This window comes from Vicugna pacos, chromosome 6, assembly GCF_048564905.1.
Source record: "Vicugna pacos chromosome 6, VicPac4, whole genome shotgun sequence".
Lineage (NCBI taxonomy): Eukaryota > Metazoa > Chordata > Mammalia > Artiodactyla > Camelidae > Vicugna > Vicugna pacos.
Genome location: NC_132992.1, coordinates 41426987 through 41447684, shown reverse-complemented (window position 1 = coordinate 41447684; position 20698 = coordinate 41426987). Strand labels below are relative to the sequence as shown.

At 37.9% G+C, this 20698-nt stretch overlaps 1 long non-coding RNA gene and 1 pseudogene across 2 annotated transcripts in view; both read left to right on the top strand.

The window, feature by feature from the left end:
• The window catches only part of LOC107033837 (uncharacterized), a 336084-nt gene that overhangs the window by 51387 nt on the left and 263999 nt on the right, over window positions 1-20698 (top strand). The gene's annotated exons all lie outside the window — the stretch shown is intronic.
• On the top strand, window positions 239-950 carry LOC116280934 (cyclin-dependent kinases regulatory subunit 1 pseudogene; annotated as a pseudogene). Its single transcript, XR_004190334.2, has one exon. The product of XR_004190334.2 is annotated as a cyclin-dependent kinases regulatory subunit 1 pseudogene (transcript).

Sequence of the window (20698 nt, the reverse complement as noted above, 5' to 3'; positions counted from 1 at the left end):
AGACAGGTATGTTATTTAACAGGTACAATGCAAATGCTGCTCTCTGGTGCTGAAGTTGTTGGTGTAAGCTTGGAATTGTTCTAAGGAAGGCAGGAGAACCTTGGCTGCAATCCTCCCATGTAACATGAAGTAGAGAAGAGCCAATGTATCAGTCAGAGTTGGATGGCACAGATGGGGGAATCAAGAAAAATTTAATGGGGGAGTTGTTTGGAGGTTGGCGGGGCAGGACTGACGGTCCTCAGGCAGAGCGGTCATGTCGCACAAACAAATTTACTATTCGGACAAATACGATGTTGAGGAGTTCTAGTACCGGCATGTCATGTTGCCCAAGGACATAGCCAAGCTGGTCCCTAAAACCCATTTGATGTCCGAATCTGAATGGAGGAATCTTGGTGTTCAGCAGAGTCAGGGATGGGTCCATTACATGATCCATGAACCAGAACCTCACATCTTGCTGTTCCGGCGGCCACTGCCCAAGAAGCCAAAGAAATGAAGCTAAGGAGCCACTTTTCAGCCTCAAGCTTTACACAGCTGTTCTCACTTGCTAACATCTTTCCAACGACATTATGTTGCCTTCTCATTTCTCACTTTGATATTTAAAGGATGTTCAATACACTGTTTGAATCTGCTGGTGACTGCTTTGCTTCTTGAGTGGAGCCAGCGGGACAACCACGCCAGATGAGTGCTCTTTGGGTTGCAGCCTCAGCTAAGTGTGACCCCAAAAACCAACGTGAGCTCTGTCTCCAGTAGAACACGCTTTGCAAATGGAGGAAGCATCTGAGAATAAGACCATGGCTGTTACAGGAATTGTGTAAACTTGCTGTTTTGTTTTTTCCTGCCAGCTGTTGTGTGTACGGTGATTTATGTTTCAATGTATTGGAAACTTTCCATTTTATTCAAGAAATCTGTTCCATGTTAAAAGCCTTGATTAAAGAGGCAGTTTTTATAAAAAAAAACAAACAAAAAAGAAAAATTTAATGAAGAGATGATTTAAAAAGGTGTGAACGGGTTTAAGGGAAATCAGTAAGGGATAGTAAAGCACCCTCAGGGCTACAAGGGTGTAGAACTTAAGCTACTGCTACACTTGACCTGGGAATGGCGACCGGAAACTCACGAGACCCGCATCTATCAGAAAGAGCTCTCTGCCAACCATGGCTGTCAAGGAGGGCTGCCCAGTAGGGGCTACAGCCTTAAGTAGAGGAATGCAACTGCTGACAACCCATGCCCTGCAGGGAAAGTAAATGCGCTGATCTCACACTCCTCTCATGGCTCTAGTTTCCTCCAGTGCCTTCTACTGGCTGAGCCCACCTAGAAGCCAGAAGGCTGGGGTGCCCATGGATGTAAGCTGTATGAGTAAGCCTCTTCAGGTGCAGATCAGGGTGGAGAACGGGTTTGGGGGGCAAATGATGAATAATCAGCACAGCTAGATTTCGACAAACAGTAAAATGCCCATCACATTCAATGACTTTACCAAGTTTCCGTAGCTAGGAAGTGGTAGAGCTGGGATTTGTATCCTGGCATCTTGCTCCAGAGTCTTTGCTTAGTATCATATGCTATGCTGCCTTTCAGTGAGTCCTAGATTGTCCTGGGACTGTGGAAAGAAAAACTTGCTTAGTTTTCTGCTGGGCTTGACTCTGATAAGCTGTGAACCTGGAGCTGGTGGGAGTACCACATGCAGCCTGAGACTGAGGTCACCGACGTCCCTGCCCTTTCCATGGTGTGGCCACTGGAGCCACTGATTCGCACGCTCTCTGATTGTGTGGGGTTTTCATCACTTTTAACTTTCTACAGGAAGAAGATATTCACTCCTTCTTAGAATTCCTAGAAGCCAATCATAGCTCAGTCCTAGAGGCAAGTTTTGGGGTTTTGTCCCTGTTCTCTCCATGTATATTAAAAAAGAAGGGAATCAGATTCTCTGCACCAAAACCATCTCTTATTGATGCTGTTTCCCCTACTTCTACCTGAGCATTAGAAAGTTTAATTTTTGCATGTTTTATCTCATCTTATTATAATTGAGACTGTCTTTATGATAAACAGTTTAATATTTACCCGCATTTTTATTTTATTTTATTTGTTTTTATTAAAGTATTGTTGATTTACAATGTTGTGTTAGTTTCTCGTGTATAGCATAGTGATTCAGTTATACATATATATTCTTTTTCACTATAGGTTGTTACAAGATATTGAATATAGTTCCTTGTGCTGTATAGTAGGACCTTGTTTATCTATTTTTATATATAGTAGTTGGTATCTGCTAATCCCAAACTTCTAATTTATTCCTCTCCCCACCTTTCCCCTTTGGTAACCGTAAGTTTGTTTTCTATGTCTGTGAGTCTCTTTCTGTTTTGTAAATAAGATCATTTGTGTCATTTTTTTTTTTAGATTCCACATATAGGTGATAGCATATGGTACTTATAGTTCTCTGACTTACTTCACTTAGTATGATAATCTCTAGGTCCATCCATGTTGCTGCAAATGGCATTATTTCACTCTTTTTTTTTTAATGCCTGAGTAACATTCCATTGTATATATACACTATGTCTTCATCCAGTCATCTGTGGATGGACATTTAGGTTGTTTCCATGTCTTGGCTATTGTAAATAGTGCTGGCTAGGAACCTTGGGGTACCTCTATCTTTTTGAATTGGAGTTTTTGCCCCACATTTTTAAAGTGGAAAAGAAGAACCTTTGTGGGCAAGACCTCCTTGGCCAGTGAACTTCAGAGCAAGAAACTGAATCTGATCGCCTTGACTGGCCCCTTGTTGAGTTCACTCTTCAGTCTGGTGGCCAAATATTTTTGCACTAGAACTTGTATTAGTCAGGGTAGGATATACATAGAGATACTGAAGGAGATTTATTATGAAGGATTGGCTCAAGTGATTGTGGAGGCTGAGAGGGCCCATGTTCTGCCCTCTGTAAGTTGGGAGCTCAGGGAAGCCAATATAGTTGTAGTCCAGACCCTAAGACCTGAGAACCAGGAGGAGCCAGCGTCTGAGGGCAGGAGTCGATGGATGGCCAGCTGTAGCAGAGAGAACAAATTTGCCCTTCTTCTGCCTCTTTGTTCCATTCAGTCCATCAGTGGACTGAAGGATGTCCACCCACGTTGGTGAGAGGAACTTTTTTACTTAGTCTACCAAATCAAATGCTAATATCTTCACAGACATACCCAGAAATAATGTTTTATCAGCTATCTGGACATCCCTTAGCCCAGTCAAATTGACACATGAAATTAACCATTACAAAGCCACCGTGGGCCTTACAAGCATTTGCAGGTACCCAAATTTGTCCCAAACTTTTATTGCTAGGGAGAGGCTGCTTTCCCAGCCTCTTCACATTCCAGAGGAATTGAGGAAACCTTAGAGGAATTAAAGACCGTGGGGAGGAGGTAGGGGACAAGAGCTGACTGGATATGTAGGGTGCCCCCATTGTTTTAGAAAGGATACTTTTAGTGAACTCTCTGATGAAGAATCTGCCATATACTATGGACTTCACCTGGCTTGCAGGAAATGGTGTCAAGTCTCAGTTCACCTTCGTGACATCTGTATTGGCTGGAGTGGCCTCTTTTATGTTGAACGAAAAAGATGAGGCAAATTGCTGGTAGCTTTTAAAATACTTGTCAACTGAGAAAGAGTAAAATTTTAAGAAAGCTTTTATGCAGGCTGTAAAAATCTAAATGGACATCTTTCAAGTGAGTCGTAGAATAATTAGAAATGAAAAATTGGAAACTTATTTGGATCCCACAGTAGGGTCTAAAATAGCTTCTTTAGGTCTCCCTTCATCTGAAATATGGTACAAAGAAGAAAATTCTCGATTTTGGTCCTGCTGAGTAATATACGAGGGTCTTAAATTTTGGATCTAGTGTATAAAATAGAGCTAAGATTCAAGTCCAAGTTTCCTATATTCTGTGTCCAATCATACTCACTTGAATGAAGAAAGAGTCCATTCATTTATGAAAAATCCTGCATTCAAGATCATAACAAATTGTTAAAATGTAAGTTCATCGTGATGTATTTCATAAAGGCATTTAATATAAATTAATATTTTTTCTCATATCCATTAATAAACTAAAAGAATGGATGGATACTTTCTTAATATGGTAGAAAAAATTCTCAAACTAATAGGTAAGATCATTCTTTTCTTGCCCATTTATTTATAAATAAATAAGTAAATTTAAAAATTGAAATATAATTTAACTATAAATATAAAAAATAATTGACATACAATATTATGTTAGTTTCAGGTGTACTGTACAGGGATTTGACATTTTCATACATTATGGAATGATCACCATGATAAGTCTAGTAACTATGTCTCCCATACAAAGTTATAATAATATTATTGACCATATTCCTTATGCTGTATATTATATCTTCCTGGCTTGCTTGCTTGCTTATTTATTTATTTATTTATACAAACTTTTAGTTTATTTCAAAGTTATTATTTCAAAGTTATTACAGTGAAACTAACTTTACTCTGTTGGATCTCTTTTAGTTTAATTATTCCTTTTAAGAAATTTCCAATATTCCAAATTATCCATCAAAATACCATGTCTATGTCCCTCTAATTTATCCTCATCCCAAAATTTTTCATCACTTTCCTCTGTCAGTTTTGTGTATTTCCATACAGATGAATGATTTCTCGTTCTACTGTTGTTGTCTTCCATCCTTTCTCCATTTCTGTGGATAAGACATGGACTTTTTCGTGCCGTAATCATGATTTCCATTCCATTAAGTGTGCTGATATTCACAGGATGACTTTTGGCAATTTTTGTTGAAGGTTCAGGTTTATACGCTACTCTGTGCATGGATTCATGGATATATGATGATTTGAGCTTGGCATCTGAACTTCTTTTCACGCCTAAGAATTGTTAGACACTTTAACATCTTTTTTGTTTATCATCATAAATTTTACTTTTATGTAAATACTTTTTGCTGTTTTTTTAAGTTGAAGTGCAGTTCAGTTCATTTACAACGTTATATTAGTTTCAAGTGTATAATTTAGTGATTCAAATTATAGATTATACTCCATTTAGAGTTATTATAATATATTGGCTATATTCCCTGTGCTCTATAATATATCCTTGTAGCTTATTTATTTTATACATGGCAATTTGTACCTCCTAATTCCCTATCCCTATCTTACTTCTCTTCCCTTCCCTCTCCCACTGGTAACCACTAGTTTGTTCTTTATATCTGTGAGTCTGTTACTTTTTTGTTATATTCACTAGGTTGTTTTATTTTTCACATTCCTCATGTAAGTGCAATCATACAGTATTTGTCTTTCTCTGTCTGACTTATTTCACTAAGCACAATACCCTCCTGGTCCAACCATGCTATTGCAAAGTACAAAATTTAATTCTTTTTTTCTGGCTGAGTACTATTCCATTGTGTGTATATATATCTATATATCTATAGCTATATATATCACATCTTCTTTATCCATTTGTTGATGGACACTTGGGTTGCTTCCATATCTTCGCTATTGTAGATAGTGCTACTATGAACATTGGTGTGCATATATCTTTTCAAATTGGTGTTTTTGTTTTCTTCAGACAAATACCCAGGAGTGGAATTGCTGTATCATATGGTAGTTCTACTTTTAATTTTTTGAGGAACCTCCATATATTTTCCACAGTGGCTGCACCAATTTATATTACCACCAACAGAGTGCAAGGCCTGTTTTCCACATTCACCAGCATTTGTTATTTGTGGTCATTTTGATGATAGCCATTTTGATAGGTGTGAGATGAAAGCTCATTGTGGTTTTGATTTAGATTTCTCTGATGATTAGGAATGTTGAGCATCATTTCATGTGTCTGTTGACCATCTGTATGTCTTCTTTGGAAAAATATTCAGGTCTTCTCTCCATTTTTTAATTGAGTTGTTTTTTTTTGATATTGAGTTTTATGAGCTGTTTTTTATTTCATATGTTAACCTCTTGTTCACATCATTTGCAAATATTTTCTCCCTTTTGGTAGGTTGTCTTTTTGTTGTGTTGATAATTGTTTCCTTCACTGTGCAAAGCTTTTTAGTTTGTTGTAGTTCCATTTGTTTATTTTTGCTTTTGTTTCCTGTGACTTAGAAAAAAATATTTCTAAGACTAATGTCAAGGAATGTATTGCCCATGTTTTCTTCTAGAAGTTTTATGGTTTCAGGTCTTATATTTAAGTTTTTAATCCATTTTGAGTTTATTTTTGTATATACTGTGAGACACTAGTCCAGTTTGATTCTTATGCATGCAGCTGCCCGGTTTTCCCAATACCATTCATTGAAGAAACTATCTTTTCCTCATTGTGTATTCTTGCCTTCTTTGTCATAGATTAACTGACCATACAAGCATGGGTTATTTCTGGACTCTCTATTCCACTGATTTACATGTCTGTTTTGTGCCAAGATCATACTGTTTTGATTACTGCAGCTTTGTAGCATAGGTTAAAATCAGGGAGTTTGGTACCTCCAGCTTTGTTCTTCTTTCTCAAGATTGCGTTGGCTATTCTGGGGTCTTTTGTGTTTTCATACAGATTTCAGAATTATTTGTTTTAGTTTTGTGAAAAAATGCTATTGGTATTTTGATAGGGATTGTATTGAATCTGTAGATTTTCTTGGATAGTATGATCATTTTAACAATTTTAATTCTTCCAATCCATGAGCATGATATATTTTTCCGTTTGTTTGTGTTGTCTTCAATTTTCTTTCATCAATATCTTACGGTTTTTGGAGTACAACTCTCTTAGCCCTTTGGTTAGAGTTATTTCTAGGTACTTTATTCCTTTTGATGTAGTTGTAAATGAGATTTTTTTCTTAATTTCCCTTTTTAATAGTTTGTTATAAGTGTGTAGAAATGCAACAAATTCCTGTATATTAACTTTCTAACGTGTACTTTACTGAATTAATTTTTTTGTAGTGTCTTTATGATTTTCTATGTTCAGTATCATGTCATCTCTAAACAGTGACAGTTTTACTTCTTCCTTGCTAATTTGAATTGCCTTTATAGGACCTTTATGACATTATAATGAGGAGCCTGACCATTTTTTAATGCTATTTAACTTCTGACAGCTTTTAAGCCTTATCCTTCCCTCTTCCCTTTGTGCCAGACATCTGGGCAAGAGGATGAGAAAGTGCATCCTCCTTTGGCACTGGTGGGAGACAGCCCCTTTCCCTATATGGGAATACACATCCTAGGCTACCCCACCCTTCTCTAAATACAGTAAAAACCCAGACTTGTTTCCTTTCCTTGTTCTCTCAAGCGATTTTGGACTCGCTTGAGAGCCCTACCATGTGACCTCCCCCAACCAAGACCTCAATTATGTGAGTCATAAACCTGTTCATACTCTCTTGATATGTGACATCATAGTCTTGACATTGGAACCGAATTTTGGGTGGGGAGATCGCTTGCTTTTGCAGAAGGACCATAACAGATATATAGCAGACATAAAAAGACTGAGATGAATAATAATAGCTAACATTTACTAACACTTATTGTATATTTAAATACTGTCTTCAGAGCATTACATCATTTAATCCTTACAATAACCGTATGAGGCAGGTGACATCATTACTTTCATTTTATAGATGAGGAAATAGAGGGCAAAAATTAGGTATTCTGCAGTAGGTCATGCAGCTGATCAATGGTGGAGTCAGGATATAAATCCAGAAGTCTGATTCTGGAGACCTCTCTAAGACACTGTCTGGAAGATATTCTTTATTAGCCATCCCATGTTTGGCTTAATATTTTAAATGAAAAGCCACACCTATAGGTCTACCCCATGCATTAATTTTCTGTTGGTGCATGGTTTGGAATTTTTGCATCTAGCTACTGATTTGTGATATATTTAAAAAATCTTGCATGCCAAACCAGACTTTGAAGATGAAATAAAGGCATAGAAGATTAAAGTAAACTTGCTTAAGATCACACATCCATGAAGAGGCAAAGCCAGCATCTGCCTCTATTTCCTTTCTAATTTAAAAATTGACATTGATATATTATTTTACAACTAAAAAAGCATGCTATATACATTATTTCATTTGATAACCTCAACAATTGTGGAAAGGTAAATTAGTAGAAGTATAAATCCCTTATTGTCCAGATGAGGAAACTGAGATGCAAAGAGGTTATATAATTAATCCAAGATCACACACATGTTAAATGTGTGGAGAAAGACCAAAACATGGTCTTTGGTATCACATTTTTCATTGTATCTGGCCGATTTCTGAGTTGAAGGTCCTCCTAGAAATGTGCTTATATGTGAAGACCTGGGGTACCACAACTGCTTCCACATGTGAATGATCCAAAGTAGAGTTTCCTAGGAACCTGTATCTGACCTCTAGGTGCTCCTTTGGCTCCTGGAAAGCATCAAGCTCTGATAATTAAGTCTGGGAATGGTCAAGGTCTCAGTAGGTGCTTTGCTGACCTGTTACTTTTAATCCTGTGTGGCTGAACTAGGGGATACTTGGCTAGGGATGACGATTGCTAAGGAAGATATAGCAGAGTCTCCCAGAGATGGCTGCAACATCATTTCCCAATCCACATGCTCTTCTGCAAGGTGACTTTGCTGTTGTCCCATCAAGAGATGCATGCAGTCTATTCCTCCATTCTCTTGAATCTGTCAGGCCCTGTTTCTGCTTTGACCAATAGAGCATGGCAGGCGTCGTCCCTAACTGCTTCTTGTCTCTTGGAAGCCAGACAACATGTAACAAAAGCCACTACCCTGAGATCACAGTGCTGTGAGAGCCCTAAAATATGTGGAGAGGCGTTGGAGACTGAAACACCAAGCAGAGAGAAAGAAAAGCCAAGGAGCACTGAGGTCTTAGACATGTGAGTGAAGATACCACCTTGGAAGTGGGCCCGCCAGCCCCAGCTGCCTGGATGTAGCAGAGGTGAACTGCCGCAGGAAAGACCTTCTTGAATTTCTGATTTATAAAACTGTGAGCAAAAGAAAAGGATTGCCTGAAGCCACGAAGTGTTGGGGCGGTTTGTTACGCAGCTGGAAATGAGTAAAACAGAAGTAACTTTCGGCTGTTCCGGGTATTACTCCCTGAGCAGCCAACAACAGCAGGCACAGCTCTCCTGTCTGCGGGGAGTTACTTCTCCTTTAGCAGAAAGGACCATAGTGGGAGTAAACACTGGTCACTGATGATCATTTTCAGCTCTCAGATGCTCAAGTCTTTAAGGGTGGTCTGTTTTACCATTAGGACAAGATAATAATCAGAGAACTTATTTATACAGATATGAGCTAAAATTTCATGATTCATTTTGAGCAAGAAGGAAGTAATGATTCAATTATGTGATTACACTTGTCTAGCTTTTTGCAGTTTCCAAAGTGCTTTTATACATCTGTCTCCTCTTTTGATCTTCCCAGTAAGACTGAGATAGATAGAAGAGGTGGTATTATTGCCATTTTTTTCCATAAGGAAATAGAGGCTCAGAAAGGTTATATTATGACTTGCTTCGAGCCATGTGGATAGGTTCAGAGGTAAGGTTAATATCCAGATGTCTTTACTCATAGCCTGTTACTGCTCCAGCAGCCAACCAAACTGTGAGTTGGACAAGACAGGGAATGGATTGTGGGGGAGTGAGGCCTCCAGCTGGTGTTTTAACCATTATGGTAGGTGTATGTTCAATGAAACTCGCTTGTTTCCAAGACAACAGGATTCAAAGGAAAACCTCAGTTGCTCAGGAGGAGGCAGATTCACTGTCATTTCCATCCCTTTGAAGAATTGCATATTTTGATGGGCAAAGTGCCAGAAATAATTAAACCAAATCGCTCTACAGAGCCCTGATGGAGCAAAAAAGCCGAAGAAAAGAAACATATTTGTGTGTATATAAATGTGAGTGGTGTTTCTGCTGTGAGAGTCTTTCAACAAAAATCATGACAATCCAGGAAAATCCAGGGATCAACACTCTATAGAAAAGAACCACAATCTGAAAAGAAAAAGAAGGGTGTTCCTTGAAATGGAGAGATGGGGAGGTGGGGGACGAAAAGGGTGGAAGAGCTGGGCAAGGGGGAGGAGCGGTCCTGGCCCTTCAGTCCTTTCCCTGGTCCCCAGTGGAAGAAGCAGTGGACGAAGCAGTTAGAGTTTACCATGAATTCCCTAAGTCGAGTCAAGTGGCTCAAAGCATTCATTTTGTTTTTATTTGCTTTTCTTGTGAGGCATCCACTTGGCTCCAATTTCCTATTTTTGCTGTGGAGATCAAGAGATTTGGAGCAGAGCAGATATGGAATACATTCTTCTGAACTGGCCGCATGCCAGATTTTATTATAAATTTTTGTTAGCTTAGCTTAGAGTGGGATGGAAATTTTGGTTTGTCAGGCACGTGAGAGGGAGGAAGCTCTTTTTTTCATTGAGGTATAGTTGATGTACAATGTTATATAAGCTATAGGTGTACCACATAGTAATTCACAATTTTTAAAGGTTATACTCCATTTATAGTTATTATTGAATATTGGCTGTGTTCCTTGTATTGTACAATATATCCTTGTAGTGTTTTTATTTTATACATAATACTTTGTACGTGTTAATCCCCTACCCCTATCAAGGAGGAGGTTCTTTTGGTTTCTTCCATTCTGGTCTTTCATTCATTCAACATTTTTTGAGCTGCTATTCTATGGAAGGCCCTGCCCTAGGAATTGGGGATTCAGAAATGAGTAGGGCACACCATTTAGTGGCTCATATTTAATGTACCCACTTGCCTGGTCTTCATGGCTAAATAAGGAAAATGCTATTGCCCTGTTGTGTGCTATGGAGTGATTGTCCAGTACAAGGTTTTCATTTATTTATATAATCGACAAATAATTATAACCTCTTAATAAGAGTCAGATGCTCTGCTATATGTTGGGGTTTCAAAAAATGAACAAAAGCAACATGTATACCAAAGAATTAGTATCCAGAATTTATCAAGGACTCTACAAATCAATACGAATGCATAAACCAATAGACGAATGAGTAAATGACATAAACATGGGATTCACAGAAGAGAAAAACATAAAAGGCTGAAGAACCTTTGAGAGGATGTTCACCCTCACTAAGCTAGTGAGGAAAAGGAAATTAAAATCCTCACAAGATACTACTTTATTTTTACCTACTAGTATGGCAGAAATGAAGTTTATTAATATCCAGTGTTGTTGAGTTTTGGGAAAAGGGCTGCTTCCCTGTACTTCTGGTGGGGATGGTAAATGATGCCTGACTTTGGTGGGCAATTTGACAGTATCTATTAAAATTGTTTCTTGTCTTTATTTATTTTTTACTTTTGGTGAGGGGAGGTAATTAGGCTTACTTATTTATTTATTTTTAGAGGAAATACTGGTGACTGAACCCCGGACCTTGTGTGTTCTAAGCATGCGCTCTACCACTTGAGCTATACCCTCCCTCCTCTAAAATTGTTTCTATCAAGAACACCTGGGAACAACCCGAATGTCCCTTGAGTGGATAGATAGGACATGGTGCATCCAGATGGTGAAATATTACACAGAGGTAGAAGTTGGAGCCATCTTCATCAACATGGATTGATCTAAAAAATATATCAAAGAGTGAAAAGAGCAAGCTTCAGAGTTGTATGTACTTTATGACCATTTATGTGGAAAAAACCCACAAAAATTAACAGTCTGTATTTTCTATGGCATAGCTAAAACAGCCTAGTAAAGATACAGATCAGATTATAGTAGTAGTTATCTCTTGGTTTTTGGTGGGGAAAGGATGGAAGAGGTCCAGGGGACTTCATCTATATTTATAATATTATATATTTTAAGCAAATATATTGTGTATAATTTATTTGTTAAAAATTAACTAGAGGGAAACAGTGTATAGAACCCAGTTTCTGTCTCTGAGGAACTTTTGACTAATGGCCTTATCTGTGGGCCAAGCGGGGATTAGAACCCAGGTCTTTAATTTCCTGGCGCAATGATCTGTCTCATGGATGTATGATACATTTAACTGCCTTTGAAGAATCTCATACTCTGATTTGCTTTCTGCATAGTGAGAAATTTTCCAGTTGGCATAAAAGTTAAGGCATTTTATTTCTTTCTTAGTGGGAGAGGGGTGGATTTTTCATTAAAAAATTTCTTTTTGTTATCAAATGAACAGATGACAAGAATATGTACAACTTTTGGGTAAGGTATATAGACTTACTAACCCACCTCCCACTTGAAGGAATAGAAGGCGTGTGCATTTTCAAAACGGAAACTGGTGAGACTATTTGGACTCTCCCATCAGAAACAAAACCTGAAGGGCTTCATGGTTTCATCAGCACTGTTTCCACAACTCGGTAGCAGCCAAATAAATTAAACAAATGGCCCTATTTGGAAAATTGGAATCTTCTCCCTTTGTGTACTGAGTGGCCACACAGTGGTTTATCTGGGCTGCTCCTAGAGGGTGAGAAGTCACCCAAAGCTCTGAGAGATGCGTTCAGAGGTAAATAGAGTGTCAAAGTGTGTTTAGCAAATGATAATGCAAACCATACAAAATACATAGCACGAAGGAAGCAAAATGCGCATTTGCTGTCTGGGAAGTAATTGAACATTTATAGTTTGGGAATAGCTAGTTCAGAGCTGAAGGAAGTGAGATTCTTGTTACAGTCAATGAAAGAATCAGTGTTCTTTGGAACTCATTGGGGACTTAAAAAGGAATTTACCCATCTAAGTAGTCCATTTTTGAAGTTCTTCAAGTCTTTATCTGAGAAGTGATTTAAGCAGGAACTAGTTAAGACTGTACCTAAAATGGAGAGAGAGAGAGACAGAGAGACCGCCCCGCCCCAACTCACACCACATAGACACTTGTGTGCGGGGAAGGAGATGGGAGAGTGGAGAGGACAGAGAGATAGAGAGGACAGGTGGAGTTCAAGGCCACCGTCTTGTCTTCCATGCTCTTTAAGGAATGGGGGGCCACAAGCTTTTACACACATGGCATAAAAGCCTTACTGTGTTGCCTTTACAAAATGACAGACGTTTATTCTAAATGAAAGTTAGAAAATTGCTTGGCAGTGTAAGAGACCAGAACTAAAAAGGGATGGTTAACGAGTCCCAGGAAGCTCCTGGTAGCTCTTTAGGGCCGCCTAGAATCCATTGCTTCCCAAAGTCCAATTCCCTCTCTGCAGGCAGTGCTGGATCCTGCAACCCCTTCCTTCAACAGCCTTTAGGCTTGCCAGATAGAGTACCAAATGCAATATTTGGGACATAGTTATGCTAAAAAATGATTTATTGTTTATCTGAAATTCAAATTTAACTGGGGCAGGTGGGTGTAGCTCAGTGGTACTGTGTATGCTTATCATGCACAATGTCCTGGGTTCAATCCCCAGTACCTCTATTACAAAAAACTCTCAACTTTAACTGAGTATATTTTTACTTTGTAAACCTGACAGCCTGCTGTTTGTGAAATGTGCTTACCTTTGTTCCTTCGCCAATTCCTTTTCTGATTATCAAGTCAGTGTTCTGCACCCCCCAGATTGCCCTGACTGCTTCAGAAGGGCCTGTGTTAGGTAACAATTTTCCTTCTTCAGGTCCCATAGTCTAATTCTAGGGAGGGAAACAGTGTGCCCCTCCCATTCCCACCTACCCTGAGATTTTTTGCCCCTATGTTTGAGGATCACTCCACCATTTCATAGAATTTCTATGGCCTACTAGCCAAGAAGGTCTTTCCCTTCAATGTCTTAACAGAGTGGAGAGATTGGAATGGATCTCATTGTGCAGGAATATTCAGGATTAAGAAAGAATTATAGTCTTATCTTGAAACCTTACAGTGTCTGGAGGGGCATGGCAGGAAGTCTGTCATCAGAAAGAACACAACCCTACTTGTAGCCAATCACAAACATACCTGAAACCCAGGAGATGGGCAAGCATTTCTTTACTGTTCCCATTCCAATCATAGTTGGCTTTGGAGGAAATCTAGAAAGCTCCTTCCACTTGGTTTGCCTTCATTGTAGTTGAAGCCAGGGAGATCTGTTACCATTCCTGCCCTGGGAGGGCAGTAGAGGGCTATCACCTCATCTACTGATGAGGATCTAAGCCAGGGGTTGGCAAATTACAGCTTGCAGGGCAAATCCTGCTTCCTGCCTGGTTTTCTATAGCTCATGTGCTAAGAATGGGTTTTACATTTTTAAACAGTTAAAAAGATCAAAAGAAGACTAATGTTAAGTGACATGTGGAAATTACAGAAAATTCAAATTTCAGTATTCATAGTTTTAACTGGAATATAGCCATGCTCATTATTATTATTATTATTATTTTTTTAATTAAAGTATGGTCAGTTTACAATGTTGCATCAGTTTCTGGTGTACAGCATAATGTTTCAGTCATACATGTACGTACATACATACATTTCTTTTCATATTCTTTTTCATTACAGGTTACTCATTCTTTTATGTATTGTCTATGGTTGCTTTCATGCTGTAAGGACAGAGTTGACTATTTCAACAAAGACCATGTGGCCCACAAAGCTTAAAATATTCACAATCAGGCCTTTTTTATATAAAGTTTACTGACCCCGGATTTAAGCAATAAACTTTTCCTACTGATAGTAGCTGCCCCTCTGAGTGTGTAAATTTCAAGTGTATACCATCTAATTTAGAAGGTCCCCTTCACCAGGAGTGGATCATTTAGAATCCTTTTGATTGCCACCTCCAAGGCTGAGGGGATCAGTATCTTGTAGAATATCTATAACCCTCTCGTGACATCCCAAATGAGCTCTGGCTGGGAAGCTCTGCCTTAACAGACATCACAGCGATGTTTCCTGAACAATTAAATGAGGTGATTCAGGAGAAAAGTAACTTCCAGAACAAAGTTTAACTACCGTGAACCTGGGTTGTTTTAGAAATGGATTTTTCCATTATTTTTGTTTAATTTTTGTTTTTGTTGTTGTCAGTTATGCCTTACATATGTACATATGTATGTGCATACGTTAGTGATTGCACCAAGGGTTACAGTATACCTCCTTAACTTGTCACAGTCTGCCTTCAGTTAACATTATTCTACTTTACATAAATGAGTCTTACAGGAGTAAGCTTCCATTTACCTCCCTCCCATCCTTTGTGTTACTGTTGTATCACATTTTACTTCTACACCTGTTATAAATACCACAATACATTGTTATTTTTGTTTTATACAGTCGTCTTTTTTAAAAAACAGCTTTATTGAGATGTAAATTCACATACCATAAAATTCACCCATATAAAGTACACAATTCATTGGTCTTTTGTGTATTACATTATTACTTTAAAAAATTGTGGTAAAACATGTATAACAAAATTTATCATTTTAACTGTTTTGAAGTGTACATTTTAGTGGCATTAATTACATTCAAAATGTTGTGCAACCAATAAAAGCAAAAATAAACTAATGGGATCTAATTAAACTTAGAAGCTTTTGCACCGCTAAGATACCGTTAACCAAACCGAAAGACAGCCTACAGAACGGGAGAAGATATTTACAAATGATGTGACCGACAAAAGACTGGTTTCCAAAATATACAAACAGCTCATACACCTTAATATAAAAAAAAACAAACAAACCCAGATGTCGTGCAGCCATCACCCACCACTGTCTATTTCTAAAATCTTTTTGTTATCCCAAACAGAAACCCTGTGACTCTTAAGCAGTAATTCCCTATTCCCTCCTCCCCACAACCCCTGGTAACTTCTAGTCTTCCTGTCTCTGTGATTTGCCTGTTCTGGGTATCTCATATAAGACAACTCATACAATATTTGTCCTTTTGTATCTAGCTTGTCTCACTTAGCATAATGTTTTCAAGATTCATCCATGTTGTGGTACATATGAGAATTTCATTTCCTTTTAAAGCTAAATAATATTCCATTGTACATATATAACACATTTTGTTTATCCATTCGTCTATTGATGGACTAGTTAATTATCTTTGAGGGAAATTAAGAAATAAGAAAAAAATTCTCCTTATATACTTACCCATATGTCTTTTATTTGTGGAACTTTTTGTTTGTTTATATATAACTAAATTTTTATCTGGTGCATTTCCTTCATCCTAAAGAATGTCCTTTTAATATTTCTAAATGCAGCATGTGTCTTCTGGGGACAAATTCTCTCAGATTTGAAAATATCTTGATTTTTTTCCTTTATTTTGGAAGAATATTTTTGCAGGATATAGAATTCTAGGTTGACAGCTTTTTCTTGGAGCACTTTAAAGATTTCATTCCATTGTCCTCTGGATTCCACTGTTTCTGATGATAAGTCAGTAATAATCTTTATTGTTTTTCTCTTAAATGTAATGCATCTTCTTTTCTCTAGCCGCTTTAAAATTTTTCTCTTTCTTTTTGGTTTTCAGCAGTTTGCAATTATGTGAATAGGTGTTATTTTCTTTGTTTTTATTCTCTTTGGAGTCTGTAGAGTCTGTGGGTTGATAAATATATTTTAATAAAACGTGGAAAATTTTATGTCATTACCTTCATTATATTATTTCATTGTATTACTCAAATTTATTTCGTTATATTGCCCCATTCTCTTTCCTCTCTTTTCATGACTCCAGTCACAGGTATGTTGGACTTCTTGATATTGTTATTGAGGCTCCATTGACATTTTCCAGCTTTCTTTTACTCTGTGCTTCAATTTGTAATTTCTGTTGCCTTGTCTTCAGGTTCACTGATCTTTTCTTCTACAGTGAAATATGCTAAAAAATTCACCCAGTGAATTATTCATTTCAAATATTGTATTTTCCAGTTCTAGACTTTCCATTGTTTTATTCAATAGTTCTATTTATCTGCTGAGATCACTCACTGGTTCACTTGTTTTTTCCATCTTTACCTTTAGTTTCTTGAACATATCATAGTAGTTGTTTTAAAGTCCTTGTTGGCTAATTCCAACACCTGTGTTATCCCTGGGTCTACTTCTGTTACCTCCACCCCATGTACTTATGGACTAGGCACATCAATAATGCAGCTACCTTTCAAAATTCCAAACAGGAATCAAAGCACAATTTAAGTATCCTGGGATCTTCCAACTTTAAGTTAGATTCCATCACTCCCTGTGATCCCCTATGATGATCATGTTTGACTTCCTAATCCCCTTATCCCCATTTCCAAACTTTCCTTCCTTATTTAACTCAACTCAAAAAAATTCTTTTTCAGTCTGGAATGAAGGACTGTTTGCAGAAAGTGGAACAACTTGGCTCAGCTAGAACTCATTGGCTTCTAGTCATCATCAATGTTTTACCTGCAATCAGGCTTTTTGAACTTAGAAGCTGAGCATTTGATATATTGGTCTGCTGACCTCAATATGCTAATACCAGCCCCACTTCTTCATACCCTTAAGGAATGTCAGTCAATTCTAACAGATTAGAAGTATGCAGTGGGGAGGGGCTAGATGGGGCAAGGGCAAGATGGGGAGAAGAAACATGGTGGTGGATACTTCCAATTGCTGCTTTGTCAGCTTTCTTTTTCAGTGAGGTCGTAGTCGTGTTAAACAGAGTTTTGCCAATAACGGCAATGTGTTTTCTCTCTCTTACAAATTCCATATTCGATGTGTGTGGTACTGACTGTAGACCAGCTGTATTTTAGATAATTTTTTAAAGGTTGATTTTCATTTCAAAGATAATCTAAAACATTAATATTAGGCTATTTTGGATCCTCTGGCCCCACCTTGTAACAGTACTGCTAGTTTATGTTGTATATTTATACGTACCAGTGATACGGGATTCCTCAGAGTCACAGATTTAATTTTAATGCAGTCCTCAGTTTAGGATTTGTGGTACTCAGGGGTCTGTGGATGTACACTTAGAGGACAATGAGAATTTTTTTTCTTTAGAAAGAGTGTATATTTTACATGAATTGAAGAACTCAAACATTTTTTACTTTATGTTTTATAATAAGATGGGGTTGCCAAACTATGGCCCATAAACCAAATCTGGCCTCTGAGCTGTTTTTATATGGGCCACCAGCTAAGAATGGATTTTACATTTTTAAACATTGTAAAAAGAAGAAGAAAAAAAATATGTAACAGAGATTTTATGTGGTTCACGAAGCCTAGAAGATTTACTGTCTGGCTTTTTATAGAAAGTTTGTCAAGCTTTGTGATAAAGGGTGGAGGGGAGAAGGAATCCTCTGTTGCAGTGGAATTGTGACTCCTGGTGTTTGTTTCACTTTTTCTTGGGCTGGAAGAAGGTGAGCTGGTGCTAGAGCATGTCTTTATCTCTGTGGAACTTTCACTTACACGCTGGTGCAGAGGGTAATTGTTTGGGCCTGAGGTGACTGTTCCTTTCTCTGTTGAAACGGGCATGGAAGTGTGGGACAGACGCATCTGAAGGTCCAGCGTAAGTCCTCAGGACAACGTCCCTCCAGCTGAGAGAGGCAGGCCAGGGCAGAGGCACCTCTGAGCAGAACACAGCTGTCTTGAGGCAGGGCTCTTCCCACTTCTCGCTATTTGCCTGCAGCGAGGACTTGTGTTACTGAGACAAGAGTATGTGAATATCATTTCTGCTGGGTGATACTTTGAATCCTCCCAGGCCTTAGGGATGCCCCTGTGGGATGGTGGCATGTTTTATGTTAGGTGCTGGTCATGAGCAATGCCATTTGTTATCTTCATGGCTTTTAGACTGTCAGCCTTCTTATAGTAATAAATAAGTGACTGCGGGTCTCTAGAGATTGAAAGTCTTCTCTTTTTGTGTAATGGCCTGGTGAAAAGGGGCTGAAATATAGCTTTCCCTCAGAATTTCTTTATCATCCTTCTGTTCCATATTTAAGTGCTATTATCTGGAAGTCATTCTTCTCAGCAATAATTTGAAAGAAAGTTGCTTACAAAGACATCAAGCAGAGGGGACAACTTCGGTAGAATCGAAATGGGAGAGAGTTTGAATTCCACGTTAAATCCCCAGTCTGTCTGTTGAAACCGAAGCATATAGATGAGAAAGCAAATAGAAAATAGTGGGTAAGCTTGCTGGAATGTACAGTGGGTAATGGATATTGAAGGATGTTCTTGTCATGCATGCTAAACAGATACTTTCATGAGTTTAAATTTAATTAGCATCTGGAAATTAACAAGGCTAGAAAGAAGGGCAATGTGTTTTTAAGTGATGGTGCTGGATAGGTAGTTTGAAGCACATAGATAAATGAAGATTTAATTTGTAATACGTAATGAGCCAGGTGCCTATAAAATAATTTGTTTTTCAAGTTGCTATTACAGAGCAAAACAGTGGAAGCATCTGAGGTCAGGCAATGACTATTATTACAGTTTTTCTTTGGTTAAAATCAGCTTTGTAAAACAGACTCACAGACATAGAAAACAAACTATGGTTACCAAAGGGGAAAGGGCAGGAGAGGGATAAATTAGGAGTTTGGGATTAACAGACACACATTACTATATGCAAAATAGATAAACAACAAGGGCCTACTGTATAGCACAGGGAACTATATTCAATTTCTTGTGATAACATACAATGGAAAAGAATCTGAAAAGAAAAAAAATGTATATGTATAAGTGAATCGCTTTGCTGTACACCTGAAACTAACATTGTAAATCAACTACACTTCAATAAAAAATAAAATAAATAAATCAGCTTTGTAGATGGACATTGACTTGCATTGTTCAAGTTGGATAATGTCAATGTCTTCATGTCATACTCTCTGTTTCTTCTTTAAGGGATGGGGCATAAAAATAACTTTTGGTTTTCTATTTTTGCACATTTTCCTTGAGAGAGAGAGAGAGTGTGTGTGTGTGTGTGTATGTGTTGAGTCAGGGTTTGCTCCTGGAGAAAAGGGGAAGGGACTTTTCTGTACCTTCTCTTCTAGAACCTTTTATATTTGGAGTATTTGTTTTCTGATGATCTTTTTGCAGGAGGACATGAGACATGAACTTGAGTTAGAGGGTAGAAGAAGGGGTCCAGTTCACTTTGAAAATGGTATAATTTCTGTTCTTCCTTTGGTCATAAACTGTGTGGCTCTAAAGCATGAATTGAGGCTGCCCTTTTTTTTTTAACTGAAGTATAGTCAGTTTACAATATTGTGTCAATTTCTGGTATACAGCATAATAGTTCAGTCATATATATATACATACGAATATTCATTTTCATAATCTTTTTCATTTAGGTTACTACAAGATATTGAATATATCCCTGTGCTATACAGAAGCTTGTCATTTATCTATTTTATATACAGTAGTTAGTATCTGCAAATCTTAAATTCCCAATTTATCCCTTCCTACCTCCTTCCCCCGTAAATTTGTTTTCTATGTCTATGAGTCTATTCTTGTTTTGTAAATAAGTTCATTTGTCTTTTTTTTTAGATTCCATATATGAGTGAAATCATATGGTGTTTTTCTTTCTCTTTCTGGCTTACTTCACTTAGAATGACAATCTCTAGGTCCATCCGTGTTCCTGCAAATGACATTTTATTATTTTTTATGGCTGAGCAATATTCCATCGTCTACATATACCACAACTTCTTTTATCAAGTCATCAGTAAGTGGACATTTAGGATGCTTCCATGTCTTGGCTATTGTACATAGTGCTGCTATGAACATTGGGGTGCATGTATCTTTTTGAATTAGAGTTCCTCTGGGTATATGAAGCTGCCCTTCTGTATCCCAAATGGTGCTGAATCAGGGTTGAGGTCAGGTGCTGTGGCAGGGGACTCATGTGGGTTTGGGTTAAAGGCAGAGACAGTCCCACCAGGAGAGTTCATTCTCCTGAGGAGGGTAGCCCCTTGTGCTGAGCACAGCATACATATACACTGTACTCCTGTATAGACAGGAG